The sequence below is a fragment of the Cupressus sempervirens genome, chromosome 10, assembly GCF_028749045.1.
Source record: "Cupressus sempervirens isolate cs-2001-9-10 chromosome 10, ASM2874904v1, whole genome shotgun sequence".
NCBI lineage: Eukaryota > Viridiplantae > Streptophyta > Pinopsida > Cupressales > Cupressaceae > Cupressus > Cupressus sempervirens.
In genome coordinates this window covers 772,741,059-772,766,145 of record NC_143127.1, presented here as the reverse complement: position 1 = coordinate 772,766,145, position 25,087 = coordinate 772,741,059, and the positions used below count along the sequence as shown (strand labels likewise).

The following is a 25,087-nucleotide window of genomic DNA, read 5'->3' as shown; positions in this document are numbered from 1 at the left end:
ATGGTGCAGCCTAGGAGATCATTAAGATGCTAACTTTTTGGAGCCCAGCATAGACCTTCTCAACATCAAAGAAGAAAAGGTACTATCTATCACCCAAAACCAAGCAAAATAAACAATCTATCCTGATTCCCATACTGAGAAGCAGATGGTATGAGAGGCGAAGGAAGAAATAGAGAAATCCATGAAAGTAAGAAAGGATATGCACGCGAGAGTGAGCACTTTTGGGAGGATAGAAGCAAAAAATAAAATACTATGACAGATGATTGACATAGCAAGGTCCTATATATAGAATCCTAGAACAAGAGGAAATAATAAATCTGGCCAAGACAAACACGAACTATTGTCACATTTTTTCTTAGGTTTCTTTCCATTCCTCAACATTATTCTAAGTTACTATAAAAGCCTTTTCGCAACATTGAAAGGGACATTGGTCATGATCATGACACTATACTAGAAAATCAAGAGTCACTCAACTATAATCCTTGGTATGTCCAATGAGAATCACATGCAGAAGATGATGGACCTTCAAGTGATCCTAAGATAGAGGACAATGGAGTTATTCGAGAGAATACCACAAAGTATAAGCATGAAACCATATCTAGTCAACACTAGTGAAAATATGCAAATTTTTTAAATTGAAATGATCAGAAGTAGAGATATTGATATAAATACAAATTTGGTGTTGTGAATATCAGAGTGGAGAAAATAATCAAAACAATAAATCTTATGCCTAAAATAAAAAAAAATGGATGTCTCACGTATGATGACATCCCATAGTGTTGTAGACCTTATGAGAAGATATATTGTTAATTAGTGCCAAAACACTAGAGTTCGAAGGAGAGTATAGTGGAATGGATAAGGGTAGGAACTAAATGGAACCCAATCAGGAAGATGTTTTGGAACACAAGGAATGTTGGGGGTGGAAGAGATAGAATAAGGGTTAGAGAAGGATGATTTTTCGCTGGAATATGGGGAATACATGGAAGGAGAGGCCTGTGTGAATGAGAGCCCATCCCACAAATTTGACGAGGAAGGACTAATCAAGTATGAAGAACTACCCCTATAGAGTTCAAAATAGTCATTGAATACAATGATGTTTTTTCTTGGACTTAAAAGGACCTTAAGGGTCTACCACCAAAGTTGTGTGTGCATTGCATACATATGGTACTTGCAGCCACACCTCTACAAAAAAGACTGTATAGGATGACCAAAAATTATGCAGTTAGGGTAGATGATGAAGTTCAATGCATGCTAGATGCAATAATAATCGTCAAAGTATAGACAAGTGTATGGGTATAACCCATAGTAATATCATTAAATTAGGCAAATCAGATTAGAATTTGTGTTGATTTCAGATGCCTAAATGCATATAACTAAATGCCCTTCGGTGTATAACTAAATGACCTGCAACATTTCAGAGAATAATTCTTCACATTTTTTATAGAATGTCTATGGATACTTTTTGGGCTTTCATTGATGATTGGTCTATCATTAGTGAGTAGGACACACTTGGCAGCATTAGGAGAATGTATGGAAAGGTGCCGATGGGCAAAGTTAGCACTTAGTTCGAAGAAGTGTAGATTTGAGGTCGCATAGGGTATGCTCTTAAGTCACATTGTATGTAAGAAAGGATTAAAGACCAACCCTCACAAGGTACGAGTAATAGTTGAGATGGAGGCTCCTGTGGATGTAACTGTGGTTAAACCATTCTTGGGGAATATCAGCTATTAGAGGCGCTTTACGAAGAATTTTTGCCAAATATCCCACCTTGACAGGTCGACACGAAAAGGGGAACCCTATATTTGGGGAACTGGCAGACAAATTATCATGGTCTGGACCATCCCGTCTATTTTGCCAGCAGACTATTGTCGAGAGTGAAGAAAAATATTAGCATGATGGAGTGGGAAGCCCTCAGAATGGTCTACATTGTGCAAAAGTTCAGAAACTATCTCTTGGCATCACAATTCATGTTTTACGTGGACCACTATGCACTGATGTATGTAGTGAATAAAGTTCACATTTTACCCGGACCACTATGCACTGATGTACAAAAGCATTGGAGATTATTTGTCAACCTTACAGTTTCCAAAAGAGATGCTGCTGGGGGAACGGAAAAAGCTAGTACTGAGGAGTAGAATGTTTTAGTCAATCAATGGACTCTTTTGTAAAATGGGTTGTGACCAATTATTGAGGTGTGTTATGGAGGAAGAAGTGCAAAGTGTCCAAAGTGAAGTCCATGAAGGTTCAGTAGGGGCCCATATGGGATGAGACACAACAACACAAAACATAGTCTTGACAAGGCTATAGAGGCCTATGCTGTACAATGACGGTAGGGAGTGGGTGGTTAGTTGTAATATGTATCAGTGAGTGGGGAAACTCTTGAAAAGAGATCTCATGCCACACAACCTCTCATAATCACAGAAAATGCTTGAACATTGGGGCTTAGACTTCATGGGATCTCTGAAGGCAAGTAGGACTTAGAGATGTCTGTATATTGTGGTAGCAATCGAGTATTTGACAAAGTGGGTGGAGGCATGGGCACTATCAGATAACTTGGTCATAAGTCCGATGAAGTTTATTTATGAATAGATCATTACACGATCTAGTAGTCATATCTAGCAAACCAGTGATAGAGGAAGTCACTCGGTCACATGTCATTCGATTGCTCACGATAGAATTAAAATTTTCCATTCCTTGTGAAGTCCATGCTAACCACAATCCAATGGGCAAGCATAGACAATGAACAAGATCCTAGTGTTCTTAATATACAAATCGTGCACGGTGGAGAAAACCGACTGGGAGGGAAAGCTACTATTAGCAGTGTGGGTGTATCGCATAACTTACAAAGTAAGAATGTGACAAACTCCATTTCAATTGATGTTTGGACAGGAAGCTGCAGTTCCAACAGAGTATGGTCCCCAACCCTTGAATAGTGATTGAAAATAGACTCGGAGATATGGAAAGCCTCCAAGAAAGATTACACAACTTAAATAAATTGGACAAACGAAGAGTGATGGTGTAGTGGGCTATAGTAGCGCAATAGAGATATAGGGCATGACACGATAAGTACACTAAACGTATTCAGTTTACCCTGGCCAATTGGTATTGAAATACAATGTCAAAAACAAGATCAAAGTTGGGAAAATTAAGGTCAAATTGCTCGGTCCATTTTGCATACAGAAGTGGGTGACAATGGTGCCATCAAGTTATGGATATTAGTTGCTATGGAGAGCCTCAAAGCAATGAATGATTCAAAGTTAAAATTCTACTAGGAATGACAAGTAGGGGAACTAGATCAAAGGGTTATTATAAGAAATTGTCTAGGAAATTTAGAAAAACAAAGCTAAAAACAAATAATAATAAAAATGAAAATAAAATATAAAGAGGAAAAATTTAATAAGAAATAAAATTAAAATTAAAATTAAACTAGTGTGGTGAGAAAATAAAAGAATTTATCGGGCACACAGAGACACCGACTATTGTATGGCCAAAAAAAGAGCTCTATACGGGTCTTGGGAGGAAAGAAAAATGATTCCACAATACCCAGTGCATGGTCTTCAAACACATCCTATGATCCCTAAACACGTCGTACGGTAGAAGAATACCATTGTTTGAAGCTAAGTAATGCTGATAGAGAGCATAATAAAATATGGTGAATGCATAGGAGTAATTGAAAGTGCCTAAGAGGTCATAAATGCATAGCGTGTAGTGACTTAGAAAGGTGGGTAGCATCTCCATCAGACTTCATAATGTTAGGGGGATGTTCTACGCGGTTAAGATAAGGTGTCGTACGGCTATACGACACAACTTTCTCATTGTCCCAACCAAGTTGGAAGAAAGAGTTTATCAAATAGTCCGAACACAACAAGAAAGCAATTGAGAGATCGCACAAAGGAAATCATTCTCATCATATATGAAGACATTTGTACCATATAGACATGAAAAATATGTAACCGAAAAAGCGCATATAGCATAGACAGAGGGGGCGTGATGGAGTGATTCTAACCACAAAAGGTATACACCATACAAAGGGGATGTGCCAACCCTAGAAAAGCATTGTATGAACCTCTGTAGCTAAGAGGAAAAACTACATAGTCATTGTACACATTCACATCATGCGACAAAGGACATGATTAACAATAGCTAGAGATTACTCTTCTTTGAGACGACATCATAAGGAACAAAGACACACAATGAATCAAAAGACATAATACATGCACAAGGGGAAGAAGCTAGAGATGAAGTATATTGCGTGCGCATGTACTTGGGTAAAAAACAAAAGGTATCTATGGTGAAGTGGATATTCGAAAGGGAGTAGCCCCTATCACGAGATGAGGGAAACCATAGGGAAAAAGATAAGAAAGACATTAATGTCATCAAAGGAAGCAAACAAAAGTCGTACAATAGGAGTTAGACGTGGGCTATAAGCCCTGTACGGTTGGAAGACTAAGTGGCAGGTGAGTTGCTTAGGCGCGAGTAGTGGCATGACACGGAATGCAAAGGTTCTACCTTTTGGTGTTCAAGTTTCAAGGTGCATTGATTCTAGATTTTAGAAAGTCAAACGAAAAGTATCAATGGCACCTATAGTCACTTCCAAGGATTACGTGACACCGCGAACGATACAATTTGAACATTTGAATGGGTTAGAGTCCAGGAAACGGTGGCATGAGATGCCAAAGAATGATCTATCAAAGCTACTTTGAGGAGAGTGTAGGTGCAATGGGCATTCAAATGCTTGTCTTTTGTATTAAGGGCTTCGAAGGCCTCCTCCCTTGCGTGGAATGATCAAGACTTATGTCAGGTACTCAAAAGTTAGCACAGTCTTCTACCTAGGTTGTGATGTCTTGATCTAATTCATGTCTGTAGAATTTACAAGGGTATTCAACATACTTGGTAAGGGGCACAAGAATGAGCTGAAAGCAAGGAAAATTAGTCCAAAGGTAGATGATTTTAACATACGACTAGTATGTAGAGACAACCTGTCCTAGGTAGGAAATTATTCTATAGGTCTAGCTAGATATCAATTGTAGAGGAAGACAAGTTAAAAACTATGTTCGTGGTAGAGGATGGGTTGTACGCATATAATCGGATGCTCTTCAGTCTATGCAATGTAGTGAACTTCTGGGCTTTCCTTGATGATTGGTCTATCTTTAGTGGGTAGGAACACAATTAACAACGTTAGGAGAATTTATGGAAAGGTGATGGTGGGCCAAGTTTGCACTCAGTTCAAAGAAGTGCAAATTTATGGTCCCACAAGGCAAGCTCAAGGTCACATTGTATGTACTATGTATGACTAGATTAAAGACTGACCCCTACAATGCACGAGTAATAGTTGAGATGGAGGCTCCCATGGATGTAAGCTAGGTAAAATTATTCATGGGGCATATCAGCTATTGTAGACGGTTTATGAAGTATTTTTCCCAAATATCCAATCTACTTGACAAGATGACATAGAAAGGGGAACCCTATATTTGGGGAACAGAGCAAGAAATATCCTTTGGTGAATTGAAGACTAGACTATTGGAGGCACCAGTCCTTGCATAACCCAATTGAGAAGAGTTCCACGTACATGTAGATGCTTCCAACTTTGCAATCAATGCAACTCTTGAACAAATGGGTGATCACGGCCTGGACCATCCCATCTATTTTGCCAGCAGACTATTGTCGAGAGCCCTGAAAAACTATAGCACGACGGAGTGGGAACCTCTCAAAATGGCCAAAGCTGTGCAAAAGTTTAGGCACTATCTATTGGCAACACAATTTAGGTTTTTTGTGAACCACAAAGAATTGATGTACCTGGTGAACTAACCAATCATACAGGGGAGGGTGAGAACATGGTTGCTACTAGTTCAAGAATTCACCTTCATTATTGTGTAATGTGAGAAGAGCCACGTCATCACAGATGAACTATCTCAGAACAAGTCAGGGAAGTGCCAAAAGGAGTTAACAATGACTTCCCATACATACACCTATTTCATATTGCTAGTCTCCCAAAGTGGTACAAAAGCATTGGAGAATATTTGTCAACCTCACAGTTTCCAAAAGAAATGTTAGTGTGTGAACGATGGGAGCTAGTACTGAGGAGTAGATTGTTTTTGTTGATCAATGGAGTCTTGTATAAAATGGGACCGAACCAAGTATTGAGAAGGTCCAGTAGTGGGGCATATGGGACTAGACAGGATGACACAAAAAGTACTCTTGGCAGGGCTGTACAATGACGTCAAGGAGTGGGTGGTCAGTTGTGATACTTGTCATTGTGCGAGGAAACTCTTGAAAAGAGATTTAATGCCACTCAACCCCTCACAAGCACATGATTTGTTTGAGCATTGGGGCTTAGACTTCATGGGACCTTTGGAGGCAAGTAGGGCTTTGAGATGTCAGTATGTTGTGGTAGCAACTGAGTATTTGACAAAGTGGGTGGAGGCACGAGCACTACCGAATAACTTGACTGTAAGTATGACAAAGTTTATTTATGAACAATTATTACACAATACGGTATTCCTATCTAGTTGACTAGTGACAAGGGAGGTCACTTCGTCAACCATGTCATTCAATTACTCACAACAGAATTAAAATTTTTCCATTCCTTGTCAAGTCCATACTACCCATGAGCCAATGGCCAAGTGGAGGCAATGAACAAGATCTTGGTGTCCGTAACATACAAATCATGCAGGGTGGACCAAGGTGACTATGAGGGAAAGCTACCGTCAGCACTGTGGGCATATTGCATGACTTACAAAGTAACAATGGGACAAACTCCATTTCAATTGATGTTCGAATAGCAAGCTGTAGTTCCATCACAACATATGGTCCCCTGCCTCTGAATTGCGATTGAAAACACACTTGGAGATATGGAAATCCTCTGGGAAAGATTACACAACTTAAATAAATTAGACAAACTGAGAATGATGACACAATGGGTTACAAAGTAGCACAATAAAGACATAGGACATAGGACATGGCATGATAAGCACCTTAAAAGCATTCAATTTACCCTAGGCCAACAAGTATTGAAATACAATGGCAAAAACGAGATCGAACTTGAGAAGTGTAAGGTCAAATGGCTGGGTCCATTTTGCGTATGGGAAGTGGGTGACAATGGTGCCATCAAGTTACTGAGATTAGATGGTGCAGAGATCTCGGAAGCCGTGAGGTTCAAAGTTAAAATCTTACAAGGAACAACATGTAGAGCAACCTGATCAAAAGACCACTATAAGAAAGTCTATGAAAAAAAGAAAAAAGGAAAAAAAGAAACAAACAAAATATAAAAAATATGTAAAAATAAAAATAAAATAAAACTAGTGCAGCAAGCAAATAATAGAATTTACTGCGCACATTGTAACACACATAGAGATACCGATTACCATATGACCAGAAAAAGAGAACTGTATGGATCTTTGGAGCAAAGAAAAATGGTTCCACCGTACCTAGTGCACATTCTTCAAACACACTGTACGACAAAAGAATAACACCATTCGAAGCTAAATAATGTTGATAGAGCATAATAAAAAATGGTGAACTCGTAGGAGTAATTGAAGGCGCCCAAGAGGTGGTAAATGCATAATGAGCAATGACTTAGAGAGATAGGTATTATTTGCATCGGGCTTCATACGCTCAAGAGGAGGCTCTGTGCAGTTAAAAGAAGGCACTGTATGATTGTATGGCACAACTTGCTGACTATACGAATGTGGATTATCAAAAGTTGGAAGAGAAAATTTATCAAATAATCCGAATCCAACAAGAAAGAAATAGAGAGATTGCACAGAGTAAAGCATTCTAATCATGTACGAACACATTCTTACCATGTAAACATGAAAAATGAAACTTTAAAAGTGCATAAATCATAGACAGAGTGGGCATGGTGGAGTGATTCTAACCATTGAAGCATACATCATACGCATGGGATGTCCAAAGCTTGGAAGGAGCATGGAAAAGCACCATATAGACCTCCGTAGGCAAGAGGAAAAGCCACATAGTTATTGCACACATTCACATCACACATTAGAGGACATGAGTAAAAATGGCTAGATTACTCTTGTGTGAGACGACATCACAAGGAACGAAGACACCTAGCGAATTACACAAATACAGGCACAAGGGGCAAAAGCAAGAGACAAAGTATATTGGGTGCATACGTACTTTGGTAGAAAAACAAAAGGATCTATGGCAATGTGGACAAATTAAAGAGAGTAACCCCTACCGTGAGATGTGGGCGACTACAGGGAAAAAAATGACATTAATGTCATCTAAGGAAGCAAACAAATGTCATACAATAGGAGTTAGACGTGGGGTATAAGCATCATACAGAAATATCAGACCCCTAATCATTTTTTGTCTTCACAAAAAGTCAAAAACGATTATGGATTTAGCCAGGAAAAATATTTGGAAGATTAAGTTGTAGGCAGGTGGCTTAGGCTCGAGTAGCAGCATGACAGAACGCATAGGTTCCTACCTTCTGGTGTTCGAGTTACAGGGTGTTGTGATTTTGGAAAAAAGAAAGTTAGACCAAAAGTAGCAATGGTGCCTAAAGTGACTTCCTAGGATGACATGACATTGCAAACCATATAGTTTGAAGGTTTGATTGGGTAAGAGTGCAAGAAATGGTGGCTCGAGATGCCATAGAACGATCCTATGGAAGCTAGTTGCAGGAGAGCGAAGGTACGTTGGGCCATTCAAATGCTTGTCTTTTGTATTAAGGACTTCGAAGGCCCCCTGTGTGCAATAATCTAAACATATTCTAGTTACACAAAAATCAGTACTCTTCTATCTGGGTTGCGACGTCTTGATTTCATTCACAATCGCAAAATTTACAAGGGTATTTGACATACTTGGAAAGGGGCACAATTTTGATTTGAAGGTGAAGAAAATGAGTCGAGAGGCAAAAGAATTTTACATACGATTGGTATGTAGGGACAACTTGTTGCAAGCAAAAAAGGATTCTGTTAGGAAGTCTTCGAAAAGAAGAGAGGTGAAGAAGTCTTTCCTCAAGAAGGGAACTAAGAATGCCTCATGGATGTGGTCAAAAGCAAGCTCATAGGATTAAGCTGTGCTTAGGATATTTCATTTTTGCAGATAGGTCTAATGAATGGCTTAAGGAGGGGTAAGGTGTATGACTAGGTTGCATTGTTGTTTGAATGAATGAATGAGTTTATGACCTTGCAACGCAAAACCTTCTACATGCCACATTACGCAATTAGATTGTTTCTAGATGCTACACTTAGACAAATTCCACTAGATATTTTGACAAGTGAGGTCAAACTAGGACCGTTGGCACCTAACGAGCCTTCTATCATGCAGTGGCACTACTTAGGTGTACCTAGAGAACAGGAAGCGATTGCAATGCACAAGCGGTCAGGCAGGAGGTTAACTCAGGATTTGACCATGGAGACACAAATAGTGGACATTAGGCCACATCAGACAGTGAGAGTGCCACAGTGGATGAGGATAACATTCAAGTAGAGAGGATGAGGTAGAAATAGTTACCGAGCTTGCGATATTATTTGCACAACCCATCCTTTGTGCTACTACATGTTTGACCCTCACTACGAGCACTGTTCTTATCTTTGCTTTCACACAAGTCAAGGCACCCATTGATATCACCCCGACTGTAGTGATGATAGAAAGAGCCTCTATGGTGATACTTGAGAAGACCCAGATGACTCAGTTGATGGCAACTACCAAGGATAAGTGAATGTTGAAGGCATAGTTGGTGAAGGCTAAAATGGAGTGTGAAGGACAAGAGGCCAAGCTCAGGGATATTGCAGTAATGTTGAAAGAGTCAGTGGAGGCTCAGATGCAACTTGTAGAGGATTTGAACGTGCAGATTCAACAAGTGTACTAGTTGCAGGCAACATTGAACCCTTCAACATCTCAACCAGGCCCAGGGACAATCCATCAACCCCCTTCATCTTCCTCCTACTTGTCTTCTTTTATGTGTATAGTGCAAAACATTGTGTACATTTTGGTTTTTGTCATCAGGAGACGATATTCTTTTTGGATGGATGATGTTGTTGGCTAAATTATGTTTCATGGACAACTAATTTTGTGTTAGGAAGAGTTGGTTACCTAAGGCATTATGTCATGATGGTTAAGTCACAACCTTTTAGACATTATATGTATGCTTGTCGTGAATGGGAGAAGATATCATCATATCATATCTCCTATCTTGTGTTACATTTGGATGTATTGTCATATTATGTACTTGAGAAGATATTAATGGAATGACCAGTGTGGTTTCCTAAATATTGTGTTAGATTCATTTCAGTATTATGCTTTTCCATTACTATAGTAGCATGTATTGAAACTAGTTTACTCGTTGACGGTAAACAAGAATCTTCATAGTATGCCCACATAACACTGTTTACTTTACCCTTGGACCATAAAGGATAATCATGGTTTGCATCATAAGGGCCCTTATTGTAGAAACACAACTTTTTCATGCGTAGGTAATTAAGTGTTTCCTTGTCAAATGGAGTTGCTGATTTCCCTTTTGACCCCCTTTGAAATCTGATTTTCCTTTATTATTGGGAAAAACAAACTGTCTCTATGCGAAGAGAATCCCTTGGGCAGAAACCTACTTTGACGAGCTCCTAGTTCTATACTTTTGGCCTTCTTCATTACATCCTGCAATGTTACTAGGTCAAATCCTTTTACGCATCCTTTTAAGTGTTCGATTAGGTCCTTAGTAAATTGTAAAACTGGCCTCTGCACTGAAATGTTGGTAACAATAATTGATAACATGTAGAAATTGTTGATACAAGTCTCTAAACCCCACACTTGTTTCAATTGGTCAAGATATCTAAAATATGTCTCTGGGTCCTTATGAAAGTGGTCAGCTAACCCACCTACAAACTCCTTATAAAAATCGTGGGCTGCTCCCTCTAGATGCTATGTGACATAATTAATGGCTTCTTCCTCAAACATAAGTTAAAGTTGTTACCTAGTCGCTACCATAAAAAACAAGGGAATGTGATTTGCTTTAAGTCATTGTTTTGAATTTGGGTCTATGCCTGTATTGAGACCCAAAGTACTCAACACTCGAAGTAACAAACCTTTAAAATGCATCCATTCACGTAATTGTGGAGTCAATAACTCCCAATCATCATTGGCTGCCATAAATGCATCAACATATGCTAGATCCTAAGCTTCCTCAACATTCTCTTCCACTTGTGGTTCTCTCAAAAAAGTGGGCCAAATAGGCCTATCTGCTTTTGGAAGGTGCGCTCTCTACTCTCTGTGATTGAGCTACACTGGGATCATCACCCTTATCATGGAGATATCTCCTAGACACTCTCAATTGTTGGCAAGCTGCTGCAAGATGTTGTAATACCCCAAGGCACCTGTTGTTGGCCAATCCAAAAATCTCTCAGAATCTCTCTCACTTCCCTGTCAGGATCTATATTCTCATTTCTTCTATCATTTCTCAGTGTAATCTCTTTTTCCCTTACAATCGTCATTGCTAATGGTACATCTGCAAACTAGTTGTCGTCTTCCTAATTCTCGTCTGACTCTATTTTTCTGCGTGTATAATATCTATGTTGGCTTTTCATGTGAACTCTTGATCCTCCAACATGGGAGGATTAAGGATCTGATAACAATATAAGAAACCATTAAAGGCTCTAATGGCTGAGGTGACTATGCTTGTTTTTTAGTTTTTTTAGTTTTCCAAATTTTCTGTGTTTTGAGATGGTTTGACATAAAAAGCAATACAAATGCTGAAATAACACTTCTGAAATTTGTAAACTAAATTATAGGGAGCAAAAGAGAAGATATCAATTCTTCTTCTTTATTATTTCATAGAGAAAAAACTTCTTAAAATCAAATGGCGTCCTCAGATAGTCGAAGAAACTCTTTTAACAAGTGCTGGCCAAAAAAGAAAATATAAAATATAAAACTCTTAACTAGTCAGCTAGTGTAAAACTTCACGAGATGATGGAAAATCCTTCTGCAGCCCTACATGTTCATTCTTATAGATTTTATTGATTTTTTTGTGCTGCTTTCACCAAAACCAAACTGTATATTGAAGTGTAGGAAGGACAAAAGGAGAACCAACAAAACGGAAATGATTTTGAACCACTATAACCAGCCAATAAATTCACAGTTTGATGCCCTCAATATGTCAAATAATATGCCTTCAATCTATCAATAAACTCCAAAATTTATTTATCCAATCAATTAATGCTGATCTCTGTATGAAGCCCATATCAATATGCAATATCAGGTGAATATTTCACACCCTCTGATTGCTGTTGCAAAGAAGCAACACTTTCCAATGCCAATAAGCTTGGAACTCTACTGAAACCCTTGTTTTTTCACAATCTCCCATGTGCTAGAGAAGACAATACTAATTCAATAGTCAACATCATAACAATGAGAATGAGCACTTAAGTCCCTTTTATTCTATTCGTGTGAGATCTCAAACACTTTCCTAGCCAATGTGGGATCAAAGATATATTCCCATTTTTTTATTTTTTCAATTTAAACTCTATAATTGGTGCACAAACAATTCTTTCAAAATTAATTGTTCACTTGGTCTCATCTATGGTAGCTTGACCCTTCCCTTAAGTGACTTAAATTATACTATAAAATTATATTAATAACTTAATGATATGAGCTCAAACCTATTAATATTTGTTTTAACTAAATAAATATTAATATCTCTATTATTACTCATTATCTTTGCATGTAGTCTAAACTAAAAGCTAACATGATCAAGGCGCATACAACCATACTGTAATATTCCCATGTGCATAGGCCTGGTGACGACTGATTTGATGGCCGTAAGAAGTCTAGGGTGAGGGTCATACACTGTGAAGGTCACAGTAGTGGTCGTATGAAAGCTGGTAGTGGCCGTATGGAGAGCTTGATTAAGGATGTACGTGGAAGAGATGAAAAAGTAAGGTCGTACATTGATCAAGTGGCCGTATGGTGGTTAAAGATGTTCGTACAGTAGTCTTTGTTGGCGTATGGTGGAGAGGGAGGGGATGGCATATGGAGATGGACATACGGTGATAGTTTGGGGGTTGCACGGTGCTTTGGGTACCTAGCAACGATATGTGAGTCGTACGGTGATGTTTGGTGCCACTTCTTGCAAACAATTACATCCATGAACAAAAATTTACACAGAGATGATCGATTAATATTTGCCAGAAGATGGTGCTCTGATTTGCCAGATTCAAGCAAAGTATGACATGCAACAACGGAATAGGGCAAGGGTTTAATCCCATCGAAACCACATGAGCCAAATAGTGAAGATCTTTCACTTACGAAATGGCGAACAATCCAGAACTCCAATAGGAATTCGTAATACATAGAAATAGTCCAAAAGCGTCCTAAAGACAATCTACAAGCCGTGCTTAAATACCTGTCGAAATTTTTTTTGAGGGTGTACAAAGATAGTCGACAACGACACAAACTATGGAAGAAACTAAAAATGGGTCCGAGATATATTAAATCAATCGGCCCATTAACAATAGCTTGATAAATGATTTATTTTATAATGGGAACATTACAGTCCTCTTGTCCCAAATTTTGCTTGTCCTCAAGCAAATGCAATGCCAGGTGTTTGAGAATGTGCTCGCCCTCCCACGTTGTATCGTCCAATGACAAGTATTTCCAATGCACCAAATATTCCTTCACTATGCGGTTCTGCAAAGTATTCTCACGTACTTCAATGATCTCGACTAGTTCCAAGATGAGCTTTCCTTGATTAAGTGGTGGAAGGTCTGTGGCTAGCGTGTTGTTTTGCTCTACGACCTTCTTTAGGCATGAAACATGAAAGACGTTATGATTACGGCTTCTCTCCGGGAGTTCCAACTTGTAAGCAACTTCACCAATGCGACGGGCTACGCGATAGGGGCCATAAAATCGTGGCTTCAAATTTTCTTTTCCTTTTTCCTTCAATGAGGAATGTCTATATGGTTGGAGCCTAAGATAAACTAAGTCCTCTCCATTTGGTGTCTATCGACGTACATCTTTTGTTGATTCTGTGCCCGTTGCAAGTTTTCCTTCAGGTAACGTAGGATGTCTTGTCCCTCTTGAAGCCAATCCCTTGCGCTTGGTGCGTGGCTATCTCCCAACATTGTGTCGATGAAGGAGAGGGGTTCGTACCCATACAGAGCTTTGAATGGTACCATCCTGATGGACATGTGATACGTGGTATTGTAACAATATTGTCCCGGGTGTATCCACTTGACCCACACCCGTTGTTGTGCTAAGACATAGTTTCGAAGGTAACTTTCAAGCCACTTGTTCACAATCTCTGTTTGTCCATCTATCTGAGGGTGGTAATTGGTACTTGATGACAATTCTGTCCTTGCCAATCGAAACAGTTCCATCCAGAAGATACTGATGAATCGCCCATCCCAATCATTGATCGACCATGTTTCGGGGTAATTTGTGCAAATGAAAGACTTCTCTAAAAAACAGATCGACAACTTGTGCGGCCTAAAAATATGAGGGGATGGCGAAGAAGTGTGCGTATTTTGTCAATCTGTCAACCACAATGAAAATACAATCTTTTCCGTTCACCTTGGGAAGCCCTGTTATGAAATCCATTGAGATACTTTCCTACTAATGTTTTGGAATCGACAGAGATTGCAGTAACCTGACAGGTAGAGTATGTTCGGATTTGTTCTGTTGGCAACCTACACACTCTCTTACATATTGCAACACATCCCCTTTTAGTCCTTTCCATGAAAACCTCTCTTGGAGACTTCTGTAAGTTTTGAGGAAACCTGGGTGTCCTGCCAATGGTGAGTTATGTACTTCTTTCAGGATTTTTTGCTTCAATTTGGATTCCGACACTAAAAATATCTGATTCTTATAGTAGATGATGTCATCCACCACTTTGACATCCTGGGTGTTGCCATCCATTAGTTCATAGGAAAATGTGTTTTTAGAGTATTCTACCAACAAATGTGCCTTCCAGTAAGCTAAAATCTGGTTTAGTTAGCAGATGGCGAGTTTCCTGGACAAGGTATTTGCAACCACATTGTTCTTCCCTTCCACATATTTAATGTCAAAATCAAAAGCCTGAACCTTCCTTAACAATTTTTGTTGCCTCTCATTCAAGTGTCATTGCTTCAGAAAATATCTCAAACTGTTGTGATCCGTACGAATGACAAACTTGGTACCTACCAGATACTGCCGGAACTTGGTCAGTGCATGTACAATGGCCAACATCTCTTTGTCGTAGATGGAATATGTGTTCTGTTTGCATAAGCTTCTTGCCCTCATAAGCTATGGGGTGTCTATCTTGCATTAGTACCGTGCCAATGCCTTCTTTGGACGCGTCGCACTCAATGGTCTCTTTATTTGCATCTAGACTTTAAATGCATGTATTTTAAAACATGGAAATGCACTCCAATAGTGCAATTGGCATAAGAGACCAATTCCTATGCATTTTAAAACATGTAACTCTTCCCAAGAGTGATTTGCATAAAAGACCAATTCCTATGCATTTTAAAAGGTGTAATCTCTTCCCAAGAGTGCGATTTTCATTTCCTATACATGTTACTACAAGTTCAAAGCAGAATTTTCATCTCCAAGACCAAAACATCCATGTTCTTGCCCCCAAGAACAAGTTTTTTCTCGAAAACTTCAGATCTTCCCATTCTATTACTTGGAATCTCTCCAACTAGGGTCATTTTTGCTTCCCATTCCCACGCATTAGGCATTGAAATCCATGCAAGAAAAAATGCATTTTGTGAATTTTTGAGGGCACTTTTGCTTTAAAATGCCTAGATTTGGGGCATTTTGATCACGTTTTTGTCTAAGTTGAAATCATTTTGGAGTTTCTAGCCATGTATTTGTTATCAATCAACACAATTTGGTCATTCATTGTCGAAAACGATTCATGGAGTGGCAGCTAGAGACCACAATATTTGTCATAAACATCCCTCTACTTGGTATTTTGCAAAAGCGACTTGCATTTTGGTGATTGGAGAGCATGTTTTTGACATATCCATGCAAAAACACCCATTGATTGCTCATTAATGTCCATCACTTGCAAAGTTGAAAAAGTCAATATAGCTGTCTGTGAATTCAAATTTGGAGGAGAATCTTTCTTCAAACCTATTAATTCTCCACATTTGGCTCTTTGATCATCAAGTAAGTTGAAGTTTTTGATTCCTTGCTATTTCATTGCGTCTTTTCATTCATCCTTGTACAATTGTCCCAAGATGTGCCATGTCAACTACAATTTTTCTTTAATAAGATGAGAATTTCTATTTTTGAGTGTTTAGAATTCCTCCAAATTCTAAATTCGAATTTGTGTAAGAGATCAACTTTGTTCTTGTCATGTTGAGTCAAAGATCAAAGGTATGATTTTGTTTTGGAGAAGTTGCAAGTTCTTTCCCAAGAACATGAGATCATTTCCGTTAATTCCATTTTCCACCTTTTTATGCAAGTGCATCGTTTCACTTCACATCCATCATCACATGCGAAGCACATTACATTTCATTCTTCATATGCATTAACATGTAATGTCATTCTCCATTCCCATTTAAAAGCATTTCCATCCTCCGAACCTAAATGCATGTTCATATAAAAAACAACTATTATATGTTAATAACTTTACATGTAAGTACATCTGGAGAACCTAATTTTGGTTAAAGGTCACTCTTTAAAAGCCAAAAGTTATCATTTGCATGTATTCTCATGTGCTTAGCCAACATCTCTCAAAGCATTTACATAGGAACTAATCCTTTATCCAATAAATTTCATCTCATGAATCTCATTTCAGCCCTTTGCATATGCTTAATCATTTCCTTTCAAAGCCATTGCATAAGATCTTTGAGTATCTAATCAATACTCCGACCATATTGCCCTGCATTGATCCATTGTTAACAATCAAGAATCAACATCTCTATCAAATCAATATCCTTTGGTGAAGTGCTCACATTTTGGAATTTTCATGTTGCAGCACAAGATATGCTCTCACACATAGATTGGGCACATTGATATACTTGATTTCTTACGAAGGGTTGAGGCTCCTTCAAATCAAGAATAGTAACATTCATTTGGTGTCTACTTTCCCTTTGGCTTCCTTGGAACCAAAATTCGTCTAAGGATGTGCAGTCTTTCAGTCCAAGGACCAAAACAATCAAGGATGCAAATGGTAAGGCTGTCATTAGCTTTGACCCAGAGGTTATTTAACAAATCTTTAAAGTTCCTCAAAGTGCAGAGTGTTTGGATCTGCCAAAAGAGATGTCCCTAGAAATATGGAATGATAATAAGTAAGATTATCAAAGGTATATAGCTGCATATTGGTTGTAGGTCAGAAGAAACAAAATTTTTCAAGATGGCCCAAAACCATTCACAGATCTAACTTGAAGCCAGAATGTAAGTACTTCATTACTCTTCTTAGCAGGGTATGCAATCTCAAGAATTCAGTGACTTGAGCCATGGATTTACAAATTCATTTTCCTAATCTTTGATAATGAAGAACCTATCTTTTGGGGAGTGATTATCGATACCATACTTTTTGACTAGTTACTCAATGTAGGAACCTCAACACCGGTCTACATGAACTCCTACTTGGTCTACATAGCCGCATCCATGGGATCTTTTTTAGGGCTTTCAACCAAAGGAGATCGACTTCAAGTTCCTATATGGGAATATTATGATCAAATCACCTTGGCACATAGCAAACATCACTATAGGAGAGTCCAAGATGCATTTTTTGGACATTTCTGGTATTTATTTAATAAGCAACTAGTAATTAGAAGAGTGTCTGATGAAGCCTAAGCCAAGGTAAACCAATATGGTTACATCTTCCTACAATTTCCAACTTTCACTTATTTGAGTGTTGAGTATTTCAAAGTAGAGTCATATACCCTACCCAAGGTATGCTATCGACAAAATCATACTAATTGGAGTTGGTTAGACAACTCATGGAAGTGCAATCTTATTAGAATACACAACATAGGCCAGGATTTGGTATCACTATAGCCAAACCTTTGATCATTGGTCTATATATGATCAATTCAGTCTACAAGGAAAAAAATATGGAGTCAACAATTCAGCTTATCACATTGAAGAAGTTCAAAGGTAGGTATGATTTTGATTATTGTGGAATGCACTTAATGATCAAAAGAACATTCACTGATGTTCATCGTATAGAAGATATATGGATTGATTTGCACACGCAGTTAGACATCATGAGTAACATAGATGTTCATAAAAGTATTTCTATTTTGAAAGCTATCACAACTTGTGTGAATTAAATACAATGTACTTTCTTCTTGATTTAATAAATGAATGTTTTGTACATGGATTTTTTTATTTATCTTTGTAAACTTAAAACTTTTGAAACTCTTATTGGCAAAGTTCTAATTCATCTCTTTACATATCTTAACTTAATGCATAACATTTTTGAAAATTCTGCAATGTTTAATCAATAATTGACCTCCTTAACAAACAAATCTTCACATAATCAGTATTGATATACAACCTAGGAAAAGTTGGCGTAGGTAGTGAAAAATAGTTAACAATTTTTACGATATATTGAGGGTGTTTGATTGCTTAACAACAACAGACCAGTTGCTTTATACATATCCATTGGGTACAAAGTCTTTTTCAACAATTAGAGAAACTGAACCTTATCAAATTTTAGAAAACTAAAACAAAACTATTAAGGCTAAAATTTGCACCATGCTAAACTAAACAAGTTTAACAATCTTACCTAACATGGGATTCATTGCTACATGTGGGAAATGCGTAACTAGAAATGAAACCTCTGGTTTCTAGGTTGGTTCCTATTGGCTAATCATTGATATCTATAGAAAACTAACTTGAAATTATGTGAAAAGGGATAGAAGTTATTGAAACAAACCTATGATCTTAAACTCTCAATTAGAGAACTAGGCGATACACCAAAATATGTATACAAAAATACATGAACAAATTTGCTTTGGAATATTTTCTTCATGATTTGAACACTTTTACTTTGTAAATGTTTGCATAAATATTTCATAATGAAGTTTTTTTGAAAGAAAAGTTAAGGAAACGATAATATCTCAGTTAATAGTCCTAAGAAATGACACACAATATAACCTACAAATAGACTTACACTCCTGCAATTTTGGTAGGGGTTGAGACAAAAAACTAAGGAGTCCTAAAACTCACAAATTTATCTTATCAATCAGACTTTTACACAAAAACTATAGAGAAAAGAAAAGGCTTGAGATCAATACCCAAAAAATTACACCAAAATGCTTAAGTTCAGAGAATTGAGTTACAAAAGACACAAAAATAACTTAAGGACCCTAGAAAAAATGTCACCAGGTCTCTTTTTTGCATATTCAGACTCCCTCCAAAATCAGAGTTCAAAATACTAAATACAAACCCCTTAGGGTCGAATCCATGAAAAATGCCTTTGAAAAAGGACTCATAATCACTAAAAATGATGATTCACCTTTGAAAAGGTCCACTAAGCCATAAAGAGACTTATGACTCCCTAAAACTCCCCTCAAAAAACTCAAAATGTTAATAAATGACCTCAAACTAAAATTACTCAAAATCCCTAAGATACTCTATTCAAGACTTTAAATGATATTACTAAAATTCCTAAGATTTAGTATTATAAACACATGTCAATTATATCTATGAATAAGTTAACACCTCCATTTAGCATAAACAAAATAACAAAATATTAAATGGTTAATAATGTTACCATAATATTTGTTTTTACAAGAAGACTTATTCAAAAACTATCAACATGGTTTATGAAAAATGTGACAACACCTATTCCATTACTTCTAAAACCCGATAACACATCTTCAATTTGAACTTTGGCAAATAAATAAAATCCTATCTTAATTCCCTAGACTTCAAAATTTATGAAATATGAATAGGGGCATTATACTCAACCCTAAACTCATTTTCACATTTGCATTGGCTCTGGAAAGCTTGGTAAGGAATTTGACTACGGTTTGAAGGCAATTTATTTTATCTGTGGCTGCCATGAGACCTTTCTGTAGTCACTCCATTGTTATCATTTGTTTCATTCGGATAGAACTGTGTTTCTTTTTTCAAAATGTTAATAAATGACCTCAATCCGCCAAGATAAAGTCAAAATCTAACCCACAGTCCTAAAATGACTCAAAATCCCTAAGATACTCTATTCAAGACTTTAAATGATATTACTAAAATTCCTAAGACTTAGTATTATAAACACATGTCAATTTATATCTATGAATAAGTCTAACACCTCCATTTGGCATAAACAAAATAACAAAATATCAAATGGTTAATAATGTTACCATTAATATTTGTTTTTACAAGAAGACTTATTCAAAAACTATCAACATGGTTTCTAAAAAATGTGACAACACCTGTTCCATTACTTCTAAAACCCGATAACACATCTTCAATTTGAACTTTGGCAAATAAATAAAATCCTATCTTAATTCCTCAGACTTCAAAATTTATGAAATATGAAAAGGGGCATTATACTCAACCCTAAACTCATTTTCACATTTGCATTGGCTCCGGAAAGCTTGGGAAGGAATTCGACTAGGGTTTGAAGGTAGTTTATTTCATCTGCGGCTGCCACGAGAGCTTTTTGCAGTCACTCCATTGTTATCATTTGTTTCATTCGGATAGAACCATGTTTCTTTCTTCATTTCATTGCACCTGTGACTAAAAACCGTCATAGTGGAAAGTAATACATCTGTTCTTTTGTTGCTAAAATTCGTTTCAAGCCACCATGGAAGAAAGAAAAGCTTCTTCTATGTGAAACTATCTTTTATGACTGGTGTTTTATGAGGTTAGAAGTTGATATTGCTGAAACATTTTGGAATGATTTCATTCTCTGGAGTCGCCATATATGAGGGTTTGGTCGTGTGGCTGGAGCCATGATTCCTCTACAATTTTTTCATCTCTTGAAGCAAGAGGTAATATATTTGGATTTTGATACTTCCAGTCAGTATTCAAAGCTGTGACTAATATTAAAGATTTGAATCTGGCATTAGAATTTTGCAAAGGTTGAGCATATTCAATTGTTTACTATTTGAAGGCCACCATAATTGAAGTCTTTGCCTATTAGTTTTATGAAGAAATGCGTATGGGTTTTTTTTTTTTTTTTTAGAGGGGTAAACACTTTGACTTGGAGCTATGAACCAGTGAGACCACAAATGGGGGACCGCATCCCATTAGATTTGAAGCTTGATGGCAAGGATAACAACTCAACAACTTAACCATATCATTGTTGTTACGGAAGAAACAAAATTTTCTTGGTATTTCATCTTCTTTCTCTACTGCTTGGAGTGACGCTTTGTTTTTTTCTTTGAGGGCCATTACTTGGTTTTAGTGTGATTACTTCTTGTTGAAGTCAGCATATTTGAAAGGTATCATTGTTTTACATTTGTTTCACCTTTAATATACTCTTGTACTTCTCTACGAGTGATGACCAATACGATTTACATTGATCTCTTGCAAAAAAAATTCCCATGCAGCCTTCTTTGTTCTTGAGCTTCTAAATGGACCTTCCATTTTCCTGCATTATCCTATCAACTTTTCAGTCTCCATTTTCTTCTACCTGGACCGCTTCTTTGTAGCTTTTGATGATAAAACAATTACTGATGATTTTGGAGAAACTGTAGCTAAATCCTTTTCTTTATCTTCAAATATGATGGAAGAACATAGTCCAGAGGATACTGATAATGCCATTTTAGAAGTTCCATGACGACCTGCATGGTCTTCACCTGTTCCAACTTGATCTTCATAGTCACTGGATAAGATATACAAATCTCTAGTTGATGATTTTTCTGCACCTTTATGGTAATTTAAACTTGTAGATTTTTTGATTAATCCACCAGCAGTCTTTTTAGTTAAAGTACCATTTGAGGACTCTCTTTCAGACGCTGTATCTTTAGATAAGTTTGCAATAAATTTCAAAGATGCTACATGGTCTTTGCTTGACTTTCTTGATGTTAGTTTCTCACGTGAGGCAAATTGAGTGTCATCTTTCCTTGAATCCCTTCTTATTTTTTGACTGCAATGATCAAGAAGAGAAGCCATTTTGGCTTTTTTGGAATCTTTGTAGACAAACTAGAAGCTAAAAACATGCTCAGAAAAGTATTGAGGCAAATGTTTATCATTCTTGAACTTTTGTTGTTTCACATCAGTGTCACCTTCAGAAACAATATCCCAAATACAATAACAACTACTTCTGGTCTTTTACTATTGTACTTTAACACCACCTTTCTTAATAATCTATAAATAGTGTGTTGTATGTGAGACACTATAGCATTTGAAGGGCAAGATGCTAGTGCCACATGTGCTGCTTTATACAATGCTTTAGTATGTTTTCCTTTGTCATTCTAGAGGCATTGAGTTGTAATATTTATCTTTCCTTTCAGTCCTAGCTGTGATTAATTGACATGATTGTACACACCATCTAAAGATGTTCTCATATGCCTTTTGACCTCCTTTAGCTGTTGCTGAAGAGCTCCCTCTTGACAATTCTTATGAAAAGAAAAAATAGTTTTATATGCTGCTCAGTCATATGCTTTGTTCATTCCTATAATCTTATGCAATGTTGTTTAGAGGCAATCTCTGTAGGTAACTGATAATGCTTTTTGAATTGCATATGTGAAAATCTTTGTAATTCCATCAGGCTGAAACTTGTGAACTTGTATAGAATAATAAGAATTTATTTCTTGTATCCTGTAGCAAGTTACTTTCTTGTATCATTTATGAGGTTTGACCACTGGCTTGTGACACCCACAAATGACTTCTATTTTCTTTGAAAAGCTTTCTGCAAAATAACTTTCAGTTTGGATATTTAGTGTAGCTTACTTTCTTTTATAATGGAATACATCAACAGATAGGATATTGGTAGTGGTAGCTTAGTTAGGATATTCGGTCATTGCTTAGATCCTTCGGGATCTAATATCATTTTTCTTTCAATTTTGCAGTTGCTAAAGATCCTAGGGGCTTGGAGTTGGATGAAGAACAACATCATAGAATCCATAACCAGTCAAAGCAAAAAAGGCAATAATTGGTTATCTCTAACCTCATTTCTTTCTTTGAAATGTAGTCTATCTATTTATGTATTCCTTTGTACATGTGAAAGTTAGTAAGCTATACTCACAGCTTGTGTGAGATCTTTTCCTTTCAGCATTTCAATTCATTTCACTCTTTTGTAAATATCAGTTGTATATTAAAAAATGAATAATACAAGGACATTTCTATTTCTTTGTAAATATAAAATGAAAAGTATTTTTACAGCAAAATGCAAAATCTGAATTTTTTAGAATTAAATTTTAACATGAGTTAAAATTAAGTAGCATTTTTGGCGACCTCTTGCTAATTGTTTGCCTACTAGACATTCGACCAGTTGCCTTATCCAATGGGCATGAAATCTAAATTAATGCATCCTAGCACCAAGACCTGACACGACATGACTTCTAAAGTTGTTGGTTGAGTTTTGAATGCATGTATCCAAGCGCATGCCAGTTTTTGTTTACTTTCCTAGGTTAGTTTTTTGTTTTCCTTAAGTTTTAGGTTGGTCAAGTTGTTGGTTTGTGTTGTAAAGCTTCATAGTTCGCCCATCCCACTTATGCTTGCATCAATACATGTATTTAAATGCCTACACATACTTAGTATACACATGCATATGCATATACATAATGATGTAGCTACTCAAGTCCTGCTACCAACTTTACATACATGCATGTCCACATATCCATTATTCATATGTATTCATTCAAATACATGCACTCATCCATACATACCCCAGATGGTCAAATTATGAGAGTTTTGGCTTCTAAAGCTGCTACTTGAGTTTCACCATGCATAACAGTCAACCCAATAAGTGTCTTAAATCTTATTCAGCTCATGTAGCACTTAGGAAAACTCAACTAAAATGTAGATGCACTTATTGAAAACAGGAAAACTAACCTAATATATACAAGATAGGACTGATAGTTCATACATCAAAACATGGCTTGAGATGAATCCCATTCACATGGATTGGTAAAACATCTCCGTCCATTGTAGCCAGTTGAAATGCGTTGTGCTCCTTACATTCAGCAATTAGAAATGGACTAGCCCACATATGATCAATCTTATTAAGATGCCTTGGCCTACTCTTCAAAACATCCCACTTCAAAACTAGATCACCCTCCTTAAATGATCTTGCTATTGCCCTTTTGTCAAAAGTATGCTTAGCTTACAGCTGCTGGTACTTCATTGTTTGCAATGCTTTCCTTCTTTCTTCCTTCAATTCAATCAATTTAGCATATCTCAAGCTTAGAGGATCATCTCTTTCAAACAATAGTAATTGATCAACCAACTCAAGTGAAGGAAACTCAGTGGAAATAGGTAACCTTGCTTGTTTTCCATAGACTAGAACATAGGGAGAGTTACCAAGAATCTACTTGGGGGTAATTATATCCAACCATAAGGCTGATCTTAGCTTTGCATGGCAATCCCACTTATTCTCCTCCAATGTTCTTTTGATAATTCGCAATAGATTGTTATTAGTACTTTTAGCTAAGCCATCACCTTGAGGGTAATAATTTGATAAGTGTTCAAGTACATGCCATTTATCAAAGCCCATTTAGCTATTTTAGCCTCACAAATGCTAAGGCATTATCAGAGATAATTGATTCAGGAACCGCAAACCATGTGACCAATTCATCATAGAAACTTAGAACATAACTTTCTTTTGCTTCCCTCAGTGCAACAACATCTGTCCAACGAGTGAAGTAATCCATGGGAGTTAGGATCCATTTGTGACCAACATTGGAATGAGGATTTATAGGTCCCACAAAATCAATTCCCCATCTCACGAATGGTTGTTCAACCAAAAAGGGTTGCAAAGGCAAAGCAACCAACCTTTCTTTTCCTACAAACAACGCACATTGCTTACATTTTCTTGCCTAGGCATGGGCATCTTTGAACAAATTAGGCCAAAATACCCAGCCCTCATGATTTTATAGGTTGTTGTCTTAGGTGAAAAATGGCCCCCCTACTTCATGAAACTGTTCTAAAAAATTGTTGGTCTGATTATCATCAATACACCTAAGCAAAATGCCATTCATGTCTTTTCTAAACAAAGCATCGTTAATTAAGACAT

At 37.1% G+C, this 25,087-nt stretch overlaps 1 long non-coding RNA gene across 2 annotated transcripts in view; it reads left to right on the top strand.

Moving 5' to 3' along the window:
- The window catches only part of LOC149536156 (uncharacterized), an 83,066-nt gene extending 60,027 nt beyond the window's left edge, over positions 1–23,039 (top strand). For both annotated transcript variants that reach the window (XR_016357209.1, XR_016357208.1), the window contains one exon: positions 22,923–23,039. This is a non-coding gene — a long non-coding RNA (uncharacterized LOC149536156). The remainder of the gene's footprint in view (positions 1–22,922) is intronic.
- The last annotated feature ends 2,048 nt before the right edge of the window (positions 23,040–25,087 follow it).